This window comes from Hippopotamus amphibius, chromosome 3, assembly GCF_030028045.1.
Source record: "Hippopotamus amphibius kiboko isolate mHipAmp2 chromosome 3, mHipAmp2.hap2, whole genome shotgun sequence".
Lineage (NCBI taxonomy): Eukaryota > Metazoa > Chordata > Mammalia > Artiodactyla > Hippopotamidae > Hippopotamus > Hippopotamus amphibius.
Genome location: NC_080188.1, coordinates 142,256,250 through 142,269,178, shown reverse-complemented (window position 1 = coordinate 142,269,178; position 12,929 = coordinate 142,256,250). Strand labels below are relative to the sequence as shown.

The following is a 12,929-nucleotide window of genomic DNA, read 5'->3' as shown; positions in this document are numbered from 1 at the left end:
AGAGAATGGTAAAACAAATACAGACTATTAACAATCAGAGAATACAGATGAACGAATATGGAAATTCTCTGTACTATTTTTACATTTCTGTGAGATTAACATTATCCCCCCCCAAAGTTTAAAAGCTTATCTGCTTTCCTAAACATGTTCTTCTCCCCAATTTCACCATAACCATTTTCCTAACATCTAGTTTAAAACCCTGAGTAATCTTTGATATTTATTTCTCCCATTTCTAACATAAAGAGGGATCCAAGTTCTATACATTCTATTTTGGTAATGTCTCTTGAAGCCAAATTTTTATTTTAAATCTGAGCTCTAGAGATGTAGAATGTAAAAATATCAGATTGGAAATAAGAAAAGCTCAAAGTCTCACCAAAACTTACTAATGAAGAAACAACCTTAGAGAAGTAAAACTCTTATGGCTAGGAAGTGATGGAGTCAAGATTACTGTCAAAGCCAGTAACCAAGATTCCTTATGATATGAAAATCAGAACTCAGAACTTCCCTGGTAGTCCAATGGATGCTCCCAATGCAGTGAGCCCGGGTTCGATCCCTGGTGGGACAACTCGATCCCTGGTGGGACAACGCGATCCCACACGCATGCCTCAACTAAAGATCCCGCACGCCACAACTAAAGATCCGGTGCAGTCAAAATAAATAAATAAATATTAAAAAAAAATAAAATCAGAACTCAATTTTCATTATAGAAGACATAAGCGTCAAACCTTTAAAATATATACTAATAAATAACGTCATTTGAGGTTAAGAGATTTTAAAAGATACAAGTTTTTATTATCAAAACCTATGTATTACAATAGAGTTGAATATCAAGGATAAAAAATTAAAGCAATAAAACAGTAACATCTCAATTAACAAATGTATTCCAACTGTTGCAGAAACATCATTTTGAAGTATAATAATGTAAAAAGCATAAGAATCAACATACTATAGACTGTAGAAGGGGAGGTTACTATGAAATGAATTGTGTCCCCTCAAAACTCACATGTTGAAGCCCTAACTACCAATGTAATATAAGGTATTTGGAGCTGGGACCTTTGAGAGGTAATTAGGGTTAAGTGAGGTGATGAGGGTGGGGCCTCATAATGGGATTAATACTCTTATAAGAGGAAGAGACATCAGAGCTCTCTCTCAGCCATGTAAGGACTCAGCTAGAAGACATTCAGCCCTGTGCAAGCCAGGGAGATGTCACCAGAACCCGACTACACTGGCAACTGAGCTTGGACTTCCAGCCTCCAGAACTGTGATAAATAAATTTCTGTTGTTTAAGCCATCTTGCCTATGGTATTTTCTCATGGTAGTTGGAGCTAACAAACATAGAGGAGATTGATGTATTAACTTCAGAAAACAACAGCTTCTTTATCACTCGAATTTTAACTAAATTTTCCATTTAAAATAAAAAAGTGAAGATTTCACCTCACTCCTCCGAGTTCCAGGTCAATAAGCATTCACAAAATATTATCCTTTTTAAAAAAAATTTTTAAGTTAATTTTTATTGGAGTACAATTGGTTTATAATGTTGTAAAATATTACCTTTCTAAAAAGTTTACTTTTGGGCTTCCCTGGTGGTGCAGTGGTTAAGAATACACCTGCCAATGCAGAGGACACAAGTTTGAGCCCTGGTCCAGGAAGATCCCACATGCCACGGAGCAACTAAGCTCGTGTGCCACAACTACTAAGCCTGTGCTCTAGAGCCTGTGAGTCACAACTATTGAGCCCATGCACCACAACTACTGAAGCCTGCGCCTAGAGCCTGTGCTCCACAACAAGAAAAGCCACTGCAATGAGAAGCTTGTGCACCACAATAAAGAGCAGCCCCCACTCTCCTCAACTAGAGAAAGCCTGTGCGTAAGAACAAAGATCCAACACAGCCAATAAATAAATAAATAAATTTATTTTTTTTAAAAAAGTTTACTTTGATTAACTCCACCCCCTCACTTGACTTTAAACACATTAATCAAAGTACTAGTCTTTACACACTCCTCCCTAAATACAAGACAAATGAGAATCATAGAATATTTGAGGCTGAAAATTATTTCATATTCAAAGAACAGATAACATGAAGTAATGTAGCCAGAAAAACTAATATACTGGACCCTGTACTTTTCAAAGTCTTTTGTCTTTAATAAAGACCTGGAAAGACACCACATATGACACATACATCTGAAAGAGTAACAATGCACTTAATGACTTCAGGATTTAAAAAGGTCTTTGAATGCTTGGTAGAATTAAATTGGATTTAAAAATAAATAATTATATAATCATACTTCAAGAACTGAATTTCATAAACATAGACCCAGCCTATTCATATGAAACAAGACAGTTAGTGACAGCTAGTAGTGTGATAGCACTGCTTTATAAAAACTGCTACTGTAATAGAAATCTAATGCACAAATCTGGAATTGTGACAGTTCTACCGAATCTTGTGTTTATCACACTGTTTAGAGTATTACGCTTAAATCTAGTCTTAAGACAAACATTAAAAACAACCTAAACTGGATACAAAAGAAAAACTTCCTAACTGTTCAGTTTATCCATAGCTGGGAATAAGTTACTTTCACCATTAGCCAAGCATTTCACCATTACCCAAAGAGCTGTGAAATGAAGTAATATGTAATTTTGCTGAGGCACAAAATTTATATCTAATGCCATGAGGTATGTGAGAGAAGGGTGCTTCTAGAAAATACTTAGACATCCCTCCCTATCTCTCCTTCTGTTCCATCCCCAGAGTTTTTGTTTTTTAGAGAAACAATAACTCTTATGAAGAGATATATAACTGTTTATTTGTGAAAAAAAGAGCTCTGAAAAGAAAGCCAAATCCTGATTGTAGATGATGGAAGCCAAGAGAAAGTGAAGAGGTTTGAATGCTATTATGGTGTTTAAATATTTGGAAATTTAGAAAATCTTAAAATATGAATGTTAAAGGCTGACTACAGTGTCTTCCTGGGCACCAGATACATTCCAGCAAAAGCAAGATAAGCCTTTATCAAAAATACTTTAAAAGGTAACCTGCTTTGAGTGAGAGGTTGAACTGGTCAACTTCTAACTTCCATTGCAAGCTGTTATATATAATCACTTAGTAATTCCAAAGTCAGAGTGACATAACTTTACTTGCAGCAACATGGATGGACTATCATACTAAGTGAAGTAAGTCAGAGAAAGACAAATATCATATGATATCACTTACATGTGGAATCTTAAAAAAAATGATACAAATGAACTGATTTACAAAACAGAAATAGACTCAGACATAGAAAACAAACATGGTTATCAATGAGGAAAGGGCGGGGGGGGGTGGATAAATTAGGAGTTTGGGATTAACAGATACACACTACTACATATAAAAGAGAAAACAACAAGGACCTACTGTATAGCACAGGGAACAATAGTCACCATCTTGTAACAATCTAGAATGGAAAAAAATCTGAAGAAGAATATGTATGTGTATAACTCAGTCATTCTGCTGTACATCTGAAACTAATATGACATTGTAAATCAACCACATTTCAATAAAAAATAAATTTAAGTAAAAAAAAGTTAGAGTGACACCCAATATTTTTAAGATGATCTACTGCTATAATAGTTAAGCTAAGAATATCACCATATGTTGAATGCCTCTACTACAAATAGCATTACAGCAAAAGCATTAAAAATTGTCATTTTTAAAAACAAAGTGTAATATAAATAAATCTGTTGGAGTTCTAATCAAAACGATAAAAGAGCTCATGCAGTTCTCAGAAACTGAAATATGTGAATTAAGTTTCTGGGACCAAGAAAGCCTTAACAATCAGGAAAGAAATGTAGCTATCAAGTCTTCTATGCTATAAATTACTATCCCAGCAATGTAAAGCTGTGTGTCTACCACTTACTCTATAAGGTGAGTGCCAGAGCACTCTTTTGGACAACTTGTACTATTTTAAAACTGTTCCTATTACACAACTTCTTCTCTTAAAACAGATTCATTCATTCTTGTTCTCCTTCTCTTGCCACAGATTGTCTCAGACATCCTGTTACAGTTCTCTGTCTAAATGAACCCACTCCACTTTGCAGTTCATTCTGCAAATGGCTGTCTCAAGTATGTAGTTAAGGATCTAATTTATATCTCTACTCCTGTAATGCTGCCATTTCCTGTTTGATGAATCTATTCTATTTCATCACTTCTGGCCTTCATTAATTCCAACTGCTGCCTGATCCTATGCAGTATTCATTTCTTATAGCAGTTATGTCCCAAAGGGTGGAATACAAGTGACTACTGATGGTATATTAGATGATTTTAAGTGGTCCACAGAGGAATATTTAAATTTACATGTTTATTTTAAACACAGGTTGGGGGAAAAAACCTCTAACACCAAATAATCGTGTAAATTTTTCTTGTAAATTCACTTAATTAAAAGCTAGAAGCTGCATTAAAGAAAAATGTTGACATGGCTTGAAGATAAAGCAAAAATTGTGAATCACTAAAGTTTGAGAAACACTGGCCACTGGGAAATCCATGTAGTATAAAAGTTAAGCACTCAGGCTCTGGGTCAATGATTTGAATCTCACTTACTACCTAAGTAACTTTGAACAAATTACTAAATCTCTTTAAATCCCAGTTTTCTAGTTGTGTAATGGGAAAAAAATAATCCACATTCTAGGCTTACTGTATGGAAGGAAAGAAATAATCCTCAAAGTGTTCTTAGCTCAGTGCCTGGCATGGTAAGTGCTCACTGAATATTAATAATTACAACTTTTCTTAGTCTCTCCTGGTCATCATGCCTTTACTTGTAATCAACTGGGCACTTGACTTATACTATAGACAATTTTCCATTTATGAATTTTCTACCCCAAATTTCCATTACCTGCCTGTATATCTTTATTTTTTATCTTCTGGTATGAATCCAAAGATCACTTAACTTTTTTTTTTTTTTTTTGGCGCATGGGCTTAGTTGCTCCACGGCATGTGGGATCTTCCTGGAGCAGGGATCGAACCCATGTCCTCTGCATTGGCAGGTGGATTCTTAACCACTGCGCCACCTAGGAAGCCCTTAACTTTTAATATTAATCCTTAAGACTGAACATCTTGGCAGTAGTAACCAAAAGCCATTTTCCTCTGATGCACTGTGCTTTACAGAATTAAAAGAATCTGAAATGCTTGTTGAATAAATCTAAAAACTAGGACGGATAACCTGATGTAAATAAATACCACAATATACAGTACATAAACACAAACTATCTGAAAGCATCTGATACTATCCTAATAGGTAAATAAAGGGGGGAAAATGATGGGGTATTCTTTTGCTCTGCTAAGGTATTTGTCAGCTGAACCTTAGTTGTGGGTCTAATCTTTATGTTTCCTAATCTCGTTCATTCAATAACATATAACAAACTCTAGGTATATGCCAACACTGTACAGTGATAAGAGCACGGAAACAGTCTAGTAAAGGAAAACAGAATAATATCAGAAGACAGACAAGCAAATAGAAAACTACTAGATAATGTTACGTAAATAATACCCAATAGTGTTTTTTTAATACTAGATGTGCTCCACAAATGTCCTACTCTTCTTTAATGTAGAGCACCTAGCAGCATCACATATGGCTGAGTATATTACATTGACAGTAATAATTCCATTGCTATCTTATGTTCAACTCTAGCTATAGACTAACCACATAAAAGTTTTTGTCTGCCGACTAGACAACTGTTTAAACTCAGTAATAGCCCTTGTTCTGATTTGCCAGCAAATATGTGCACACACAGGCCCAAAAACATGACAGGCATTAGAGCAAAATAATGACTAGAAATATAACTGGCAAAAAGGTCAGACTATATTTAGCCCTTGGGGGAGGGGGGGAGGAAAGGACACACATACAATAAAAAATTTACTAAAGTTACCCTCTCTAAAGAACACTATTACCCAAAAAGATGTCCTGACTGATGCATCAATGGCATTATTGATTAATTTTTAAATGGTATGACTCAAAACTAACTTATTAACTCTCAACACTTCTAAGCAACAGTTAACATAGACTCAGATAAACTTTCATTGTGTTAGCCTATTCATAAGGTGACAAAATCTCGCTTTACTGAAAGTATACTAGTCATGACTCAGTCATGACAACTTTTGGATCTCCTTCACGGTAAGAATAGGGTTCTATACCAATTTGTGTTATCATTTTATCAATGATCAATCCTTGCCTTACACAAATATGGCATAAACAGCATCTGAAACACGTTACTCAACTGACTTACAAACTGAAGTGGTGTTTGGGGGATGGGGGAGGGAGGAAACCACTCAGAGGGAGGGGAGGACATAATATAATCTTCAAAGACACTTTACCAGTAAGGAGGGTGGATGGGGTAGGGGTAGAGGGTAGACAGGGATTGGAATGAGCCAGAACTTCTGTATTTTCAGCTATGCCCAATATACTGATCCCAGGGGTACTGATTCTAGAACATAAAAAAAAAAGAGGAAAGAAGAACTAATTCTTAAGTTCCCAAAGAAAGTATACTCCATTCTGAGAATATACAGGTTACCCACTGCTTGGAACAGAGTATTTCCTTCTACAAGTATTCTGCCATTCTCTATCCTCTACCAGTTGACCTTTTACTACATATTGAGCACAGTAATAAGCTCTTTACATACATTATCTATGATAATCCTACAGCAAGCCTTTCAGAGTTACAGTTATCATCATCTCCATTTTACAGATATTTTACAGGAAATATGTTATCAATATTATAGGGCAGATATAAAAATTTTTAAATTATCTGTCATACCACAGAGTTAGTTTTACTCAGCTGGGCCTTTAAACATAAGAGGGTACAAAAATTAGCTTCTACTCCATCCCCTGTAGCTATAATCTATTTTTTACACCTTGCAACACTTTAACCTTCATATGCAACAATGTTTCTATACTGAGTCAAGCAAAACAAAAACTGGGTTAATAATGCTGTATCTTATTTAGTTACTATGGTCCACAAAATCACAATAAACAGGGAGGCAGTCTGACAGCTTAGAGCATCCCCTACGGGTTTAGACAATCTGGCTTTGAATCTATACAGCACCATCAATAACTGCCGTGTGACCTTGGTCGAACTACTTTAATTTTTCAGATTTCACTTCCTCATCTGTAAAATGGGGATAACGACAGGACCTCCTTCCAAGGCTTGCTGTAGGATTAACAAAGAGAATGTCTGCAAAGAGGTTATTTCTGTGCTCCGTACACGGTAAAAGGTCTACTAGTGGGGGAGGGAAAACAACCACATACAGAAGCTTACTAGACCCAAATACACAAGTAAAAGTAATAAGCCTATATTCTGAAAATTCCATCATGGAAAAGGTGAGAATTACTAGTTGACTATATGCTAAAAACTCAAATTCAATCTATTCCTTTTTTTAGGGGATCAATGCATTTGAGGTGGGCCAGAAAAGATGCTGCAGTGCATCTGTGACACACACCTAAAAATGGCTCCAGTCAGAGCAGCATCTTAATTACCAACAGCGGAGGTTAAATCTACTTTTAACAAATGCTGGAGTTGGGCTTGGTGGGCGCTTAAGTATCACCCTATCATTTTTATTTACGGGAGAAAGCTATCAAGCACTTAAGAATCCTGATTCTTCTGGGGGCATTCCAAATGAAAATCTTACAGCATAGCCGCCTACTGTATAAATCCAAGTATCCTGACGAGGTATGAATCTACGGACCTAGGCTGAAGATCGGTCAATGCGGAAATCCGGGTAGCCTTAGAAGCCAGCAAACATCAGGCATGTCTGATACCTCAGAAGAATCTCAGAAGAAGTCAAAACAAATATACATCCCTTTGAAGGAATTAGACACATTCGTCTCAAGGTAAGGAAGAATTTATCAGTGTTCCTATTGGCCCCCAAGCCCTTTTCTTTAAGTCCTAAAGCGGGGCCTTTATCGTAACACCAATACCAATGCTATCTCAAAGAAAGGAAGCTGCAGGGTGGGATTCACCATGCAGGTTAGGAGATGGAGAGGCCTAGGGTGAGAAAAGACTATCCGAACCCGCCTCTGGAGTTGGGGCAGCACGTCCCTAGCGGAAGTAGGGCTGGTCCTGATTCCCCGAAGAGCCTCCCACCGAGCCCGGTCTTTAACCTGGTCTCTCCCGCACACTACTCGTTGCAAATTCCACCCTCACTAAACATGAAGAAGAGGTAGGCATTAAAGGGCCTAGATGAGCCCTTGAGTTGTTTGGGGGACGCAAGCCCACACTAGGAAAAGAGACCACGCACCCGCCTATCCCGCGGGAAGGAAACTCCCTTCGCTTACCCAGCAACGCGCGTAATCCCCCTGCAAGGCCTGAGCTAGGGCCTGGGTGGGAGGAGACCGACGGGTCCGGAACTCCCGCTGCGGACCACATGGGGCGGGTCTGCCTCCGGTCTCCCGCTCCCCGAGCAGGAGGCCAAGTCTCCCCCAGAAGCAGAGATGATGGCAGCCCACGAGAAAAAGGGGGTGCCCGGGCCCAAGGCCCTCTCCACGCGGCTCTCCCGTCTCTGGGCGCCAGGGTCGGGGTGCGCTCCCACGCCCCGGGCCGCCCCACGCCAGCCCTCCCCGATGGGGCCCGCTTTGATCGCGGCTCCTACGCCCTCGCTTTCCTTACCGGCCAGGGTGAGTGTCAAGCTGAATGCGTTTGCGCACTTCGAGGGGTTCCGCCGAGCTCTGATAGGGGGAAGGGGGAGGGGAGACTAGGGGTAGGGGGCGGCTGGAAGGACCACGGGATCCGGAAAGCCGAAGCTGCGGATGGACAAACCGCCAAAGCACTTTCGCTGCTGCCCGAGAGGGAGATAGCGAGCGAGAAAAAGAAGCAAGATGGCGGCTAGCCAGCCCCTACGTACGACGTCATGCGGCGGCGTACGTAAGGCAAGTCCCCGCAAGACCGCCCCCCGGCGCAGAGAGGGCCGGATCACGTGAGGTCTCCGTGGCGGCCCAACCCCGGCGGAAGGCGACGGCGCCTCTTGCTGGACGGAGGGAATTCCTACGACCAGAGCTCTCGCTGCAGGGTAAAGCTTTTGTTTGAGATCGCTCCAGGAGCTCTTAAAGAGACCTCAGTTACAGGTTGTTATACCTCAGGGAAGTCAGCACGCTTGTAGGGGCTGGTTAGGTATGTGAATTGGTTCAAACAGCAGTTTGGCGGTGTGTATCAGAATTAAACTGTGCACAGTCTTTAAACGATATTTGGTCGTATCTTGGTATTTTCTAGAAATGTAGATACACAGTACTCAATATTCATCATACCAAAACCTGTCTATCGATACAGAAATAGAGGTAAATGCATTATGACACATCCATATTACGGAATATTTGGAAGCCATTAAATTCAGAGTAATGGTTAAGGACGAGAGAAATGCTTAAGCCATAATACGCTTATGCCATATGTATGCTATAAAAACACATGTATATGCATAGTCATAGAGGAAAAAAGACTTTAAAATGTACCCTGGGGACTTCCCTGGTGGTCCAGTGGCTGAGACTCAGCGCTCCTGGGTCGGGGGTGGGCCTCCACGCGATTTCGGGCCCTGATAAGGCAACTAGATCCCACATGCTGCAGCTAGGACCAGTCTCAGACAAATAAATAAATGTTTAAAAAAATGTACTCTGAAATGTTTATAATGGTAAACACATTAACAATAGGTTTCTTAGAGCCATCAGATTTAAAAAATATTTTATGCGTGTCTTTCTGTAATTTCCAGATATTACAATTAGGAAATGTTTTAATGTGTAATAAAAAATTTTTGTGAGTCATAAAATTGTTATGAGAAACAAATGAGAAGTGTGTGCATACAGATATAGTGCATATATATGTATATATAGTGTGCATGCATGTGTAAATATATATGGCATTGTGTTAAGATACAAAAAGGAGTTCATATTTTTTAGGCTTTAAAATAAAACTCAAACAAGTATGAATAACAGTTCTGCTAATTAATTAATTAATTAATTATGTAGTATGGGTAAGTTACTTAACATCTCTTAAGTTGTTTTCTCATTTTGTAAAATGGAGATTTTTATTCACTCACCAAACATTTATTGAGCACCTACTATATGTGCTAGGTCCTGAAATACAAAGCTAAAGAACAGTTAAGATCTTGGTCCTAGTGAAACAGTCTAGTGATGCAGATCAAACAATAGATTTGGATATGTGCAGTGAAGGAAACAAACAGGGACATCCCTGGTGGTCCAGTGGCCAAGAATCTGCCTTCCAGTGCAGGGGACTTGGGTTCGATCCCTGGTCAGGGACATGCCACAGGGCAGCTAAGTCCTGAGCTCTAGAACCCACGTGCCAGAGCTAGAGAGAAGCCAGCCATAATGAAGAGCCTGTGCACTGAGACAAAAGATCCCGCATTCCATAGTGAAGGTCCCCAGTGCCGTAGCTAAGACCACATGCAGCTAAATAAATAAATAAATATTTTTTAAAAAAGAAAAGAAACAGTGTATCAAGGTAAAGAATAACCAGAAAAAAGAGAAGGAAGGAGGAGAGGAGAGGAGGAAAGAAAAAAGAAAAGAACAGAATGATCAGAAAGACAGGCACTCTAGATTTACTTTAGGAAGAGTGGTCAGTGAGTACCTTTCTGAAAAGATGCCGTTTAAACTTGGACCTAAATGATAACAGTAGGGACCTACTCAGCAATGCATGGAATAGGTGGAAAAGTACTCTGGACAAAGTGGACTGCAATTACAAATGCCCTGATTTGGGAAAGAGCTTAGAACTAGGAGGAGTATGTCTGTAGTTTAGTTAAGAGAGAGAGTGGCACAAGATGAAAGTAAAATGAGAGACAAGAGTTAGACCCAGAGGGGCCTTGGAGGCCAGGGTAAGGAGTTCAGAATGTCTTCCTGTACAGTGAAAAGTCATTGGAAGAGTTTAAGAAGGGGAGTCACATTGTCTGATTTTCCATTTTAAGAAGCTCACCATTACTGCTGCATGAAGAGTGTGGAGAATGGATTGAAGGGAGGTAAGAATAGAAGCAAGCAGCCCCACTAGGCAGTAAGGAAGTAATTACAGTAGTGAAAAATGATAGAAGTTTGACATAAGGTAGAGGCTGTGGGATGTAGAGAAGTCGACAGGTTTGGTATCTTTTTTAGAGCTAGAATATACTTGCTTGTGGGAGATGATCACTTCTAAGTGAGGGGAAGGTGTGAAGAAAAGAGAAGAATCAATGATGACATAGATTTAGGGACTTCCCTGGTGGTCCAGTGGTTAAGACTGTGCTTCCACTGCAGGGGGCACGGGTTTAATCCCTGGTCTGGGAACTAAGATCCCACATGCTGCACGGTACAGCCAGAAATTTAATAAAAGAAAATGATGATGTAGATTTATGGCTTGAACAATTGGGTGGATTACAGTGATGTTTATAGAGACCGTGGAGATGGGAGAGGGAAGGAAAACAGTTTCATTGGTGGAGCAATAAAAATTAAATATTAAAAAGAAAAAATTGAGAAAACTTAGATTTTAGGCATGTTAAATTTGAGATGTTCACATCGTGTCCAAGTGTAAATCAAGTATGCAGTTGACATGCATGTCTTGGGCTCAGAGGGGAGGTTGGGGTTGGAGATAGAGATTTGGACTTCACAGACTTGTTTCGTATGTATTTCACATGTATTCAGTATTTCATAGACATGTGTATAAAGTGGTGGGAAGAGACAAGATAACTCAGAGAGAGAGATTAGAGAAAGAAGTAAAAAGTAAAGAACAACAACACTTAGAGGTTAGGTGGAGGTGGAGGATTACGCAAGGAACACTGCACAGATGCCAGAGAACTGGAAAACCCAAAGAGGATGATTTCACAGAAGCCAAGAGAGGATAGTGTTGTTAGAAGGTGTGAGCAATCAGCTGTGTTAAATGCTGCTGAGAAGGTCAAGTCTTACGAAGAAGGAGCCAGAAGGGTCCGTTGTATTTGGCAATATGGAGGTTATTGGTATCTTTCACACAAATTTTTGGTGGAACAGTGAGGTCAGAAAGCCATATGGTAGTGAGGTAAAAATGAGATAGATGTTGAGAAAGTGGAGACTATAGAGTCTTTCCAGAACTTGAACTCTGTCCTCACAGAGAAAGAGAGTAGTGGCTGGAGTGATGTGGCGTTAAGAGAGACATTTTAAAATATTGGAGACAATAGGTCATGTTTGTATAATAGGAATAATCCAGAAGAGGGAGATGGGGGCAATTATGCAGTAGAGAAAGGGAAAACTAAAAGAGAGAGATCCATGAGAAGGTGTGAAGAAGTGAGTCCAGAGACTGATGGAGGAGAAAATAGGTGCAGCTCTAGGGACAATTGATGATTTGTTGGTGGGAACATCAGGGAAGTCCCATTGATGGCTTCTATTTCTCAGCGAAGTAGGGAGCAAGGTAGTCTGATGAGAGGGCTTGGTATGTAGGAGTTTGAGGAGAAGGAGATTCAAAATTTATCTCAGAGAGTGAAAAAGTAAACCTAGTGTGAAGAACAGAGTAGGACTGGCATGATCTACTGAGAGCACTTTTTGAGGTTTGTGATTATGTTTATAAAAATATGCCATTCAGTTTATTCATATGATTTCTCCAGCAGTGTTAGCTCTTTGATACAGCTACAGAGAAAATAGTAAGATTCGCCCATGCTGAGTTTTAGCAGGCAAGTGTAACGTAGGGAGGCAAGGATATCTGTAAGAGAGGGACTATAATGATAATATTGTATTTAAACATATGGTGGATATGTAGTAGATGGTAATTTGTGTCCACTTTATAAATTATTTATGGTATATTTTAAATCCAAGGGTTACTGACTACCTCTCCTGGTCCGAGTTCTCTTCCATACCATTATGGTCATGAAATTGTCACTGTAACAATGTTGGAATAAATAAACTAATAAAGAGAGGTAAATCACAGGCATTCAGCCCCCACCCCGTTGATCTCAATGATCTTTTGAAATAGAAACG

The 12,929-nt window shown here is 39.4% G+C and overlaps 1 protein-coding gene and 1 long non-coding RNA gene across 19 annotated transcripts in view; one reads left to right on the top strand and one right to left on the bottom strand.

Annotated features, from left to right (window-relative positions):
- PRRC2C (proline rich coiled-coil 2C) overlaps nt 1–8,764 on the bottom strand; it is a 96,761-nt gene extending 87,997 nt beyond the window's left edge. For all 17 annotated transcript variants that reach the window (XM_057729997.1, XM_057729998.1, XM_057729994.1 and 14 more), the window contains exon 1: nt 8,626–8,764. The gene's annotated coding sequence lies outside the window, so the exon portion shown is untranslated. The remainder of the gene's footprint in view (nt 1–8,625) is intronic.
- Nucleotides 8,765–8,931: 167 nt separating this feature from the next.
- The window catches only part of LOC130850448 (uncharacterized), a 66,072-nt gene continuing 62,074 nt past the window's right edge, over nt 8,932–12,929 (top strand). For both annotated transcript variants that reach the window (XR_009052896.1, XR_009052897.1), the window contains exon 1: nt 8,932–9,025. This is a non-coding gene — a long non-coding RNA (uncharacterized LOC130850448). The remainder of the gene's footprint in view (nt 9,026–12,929) is intronic.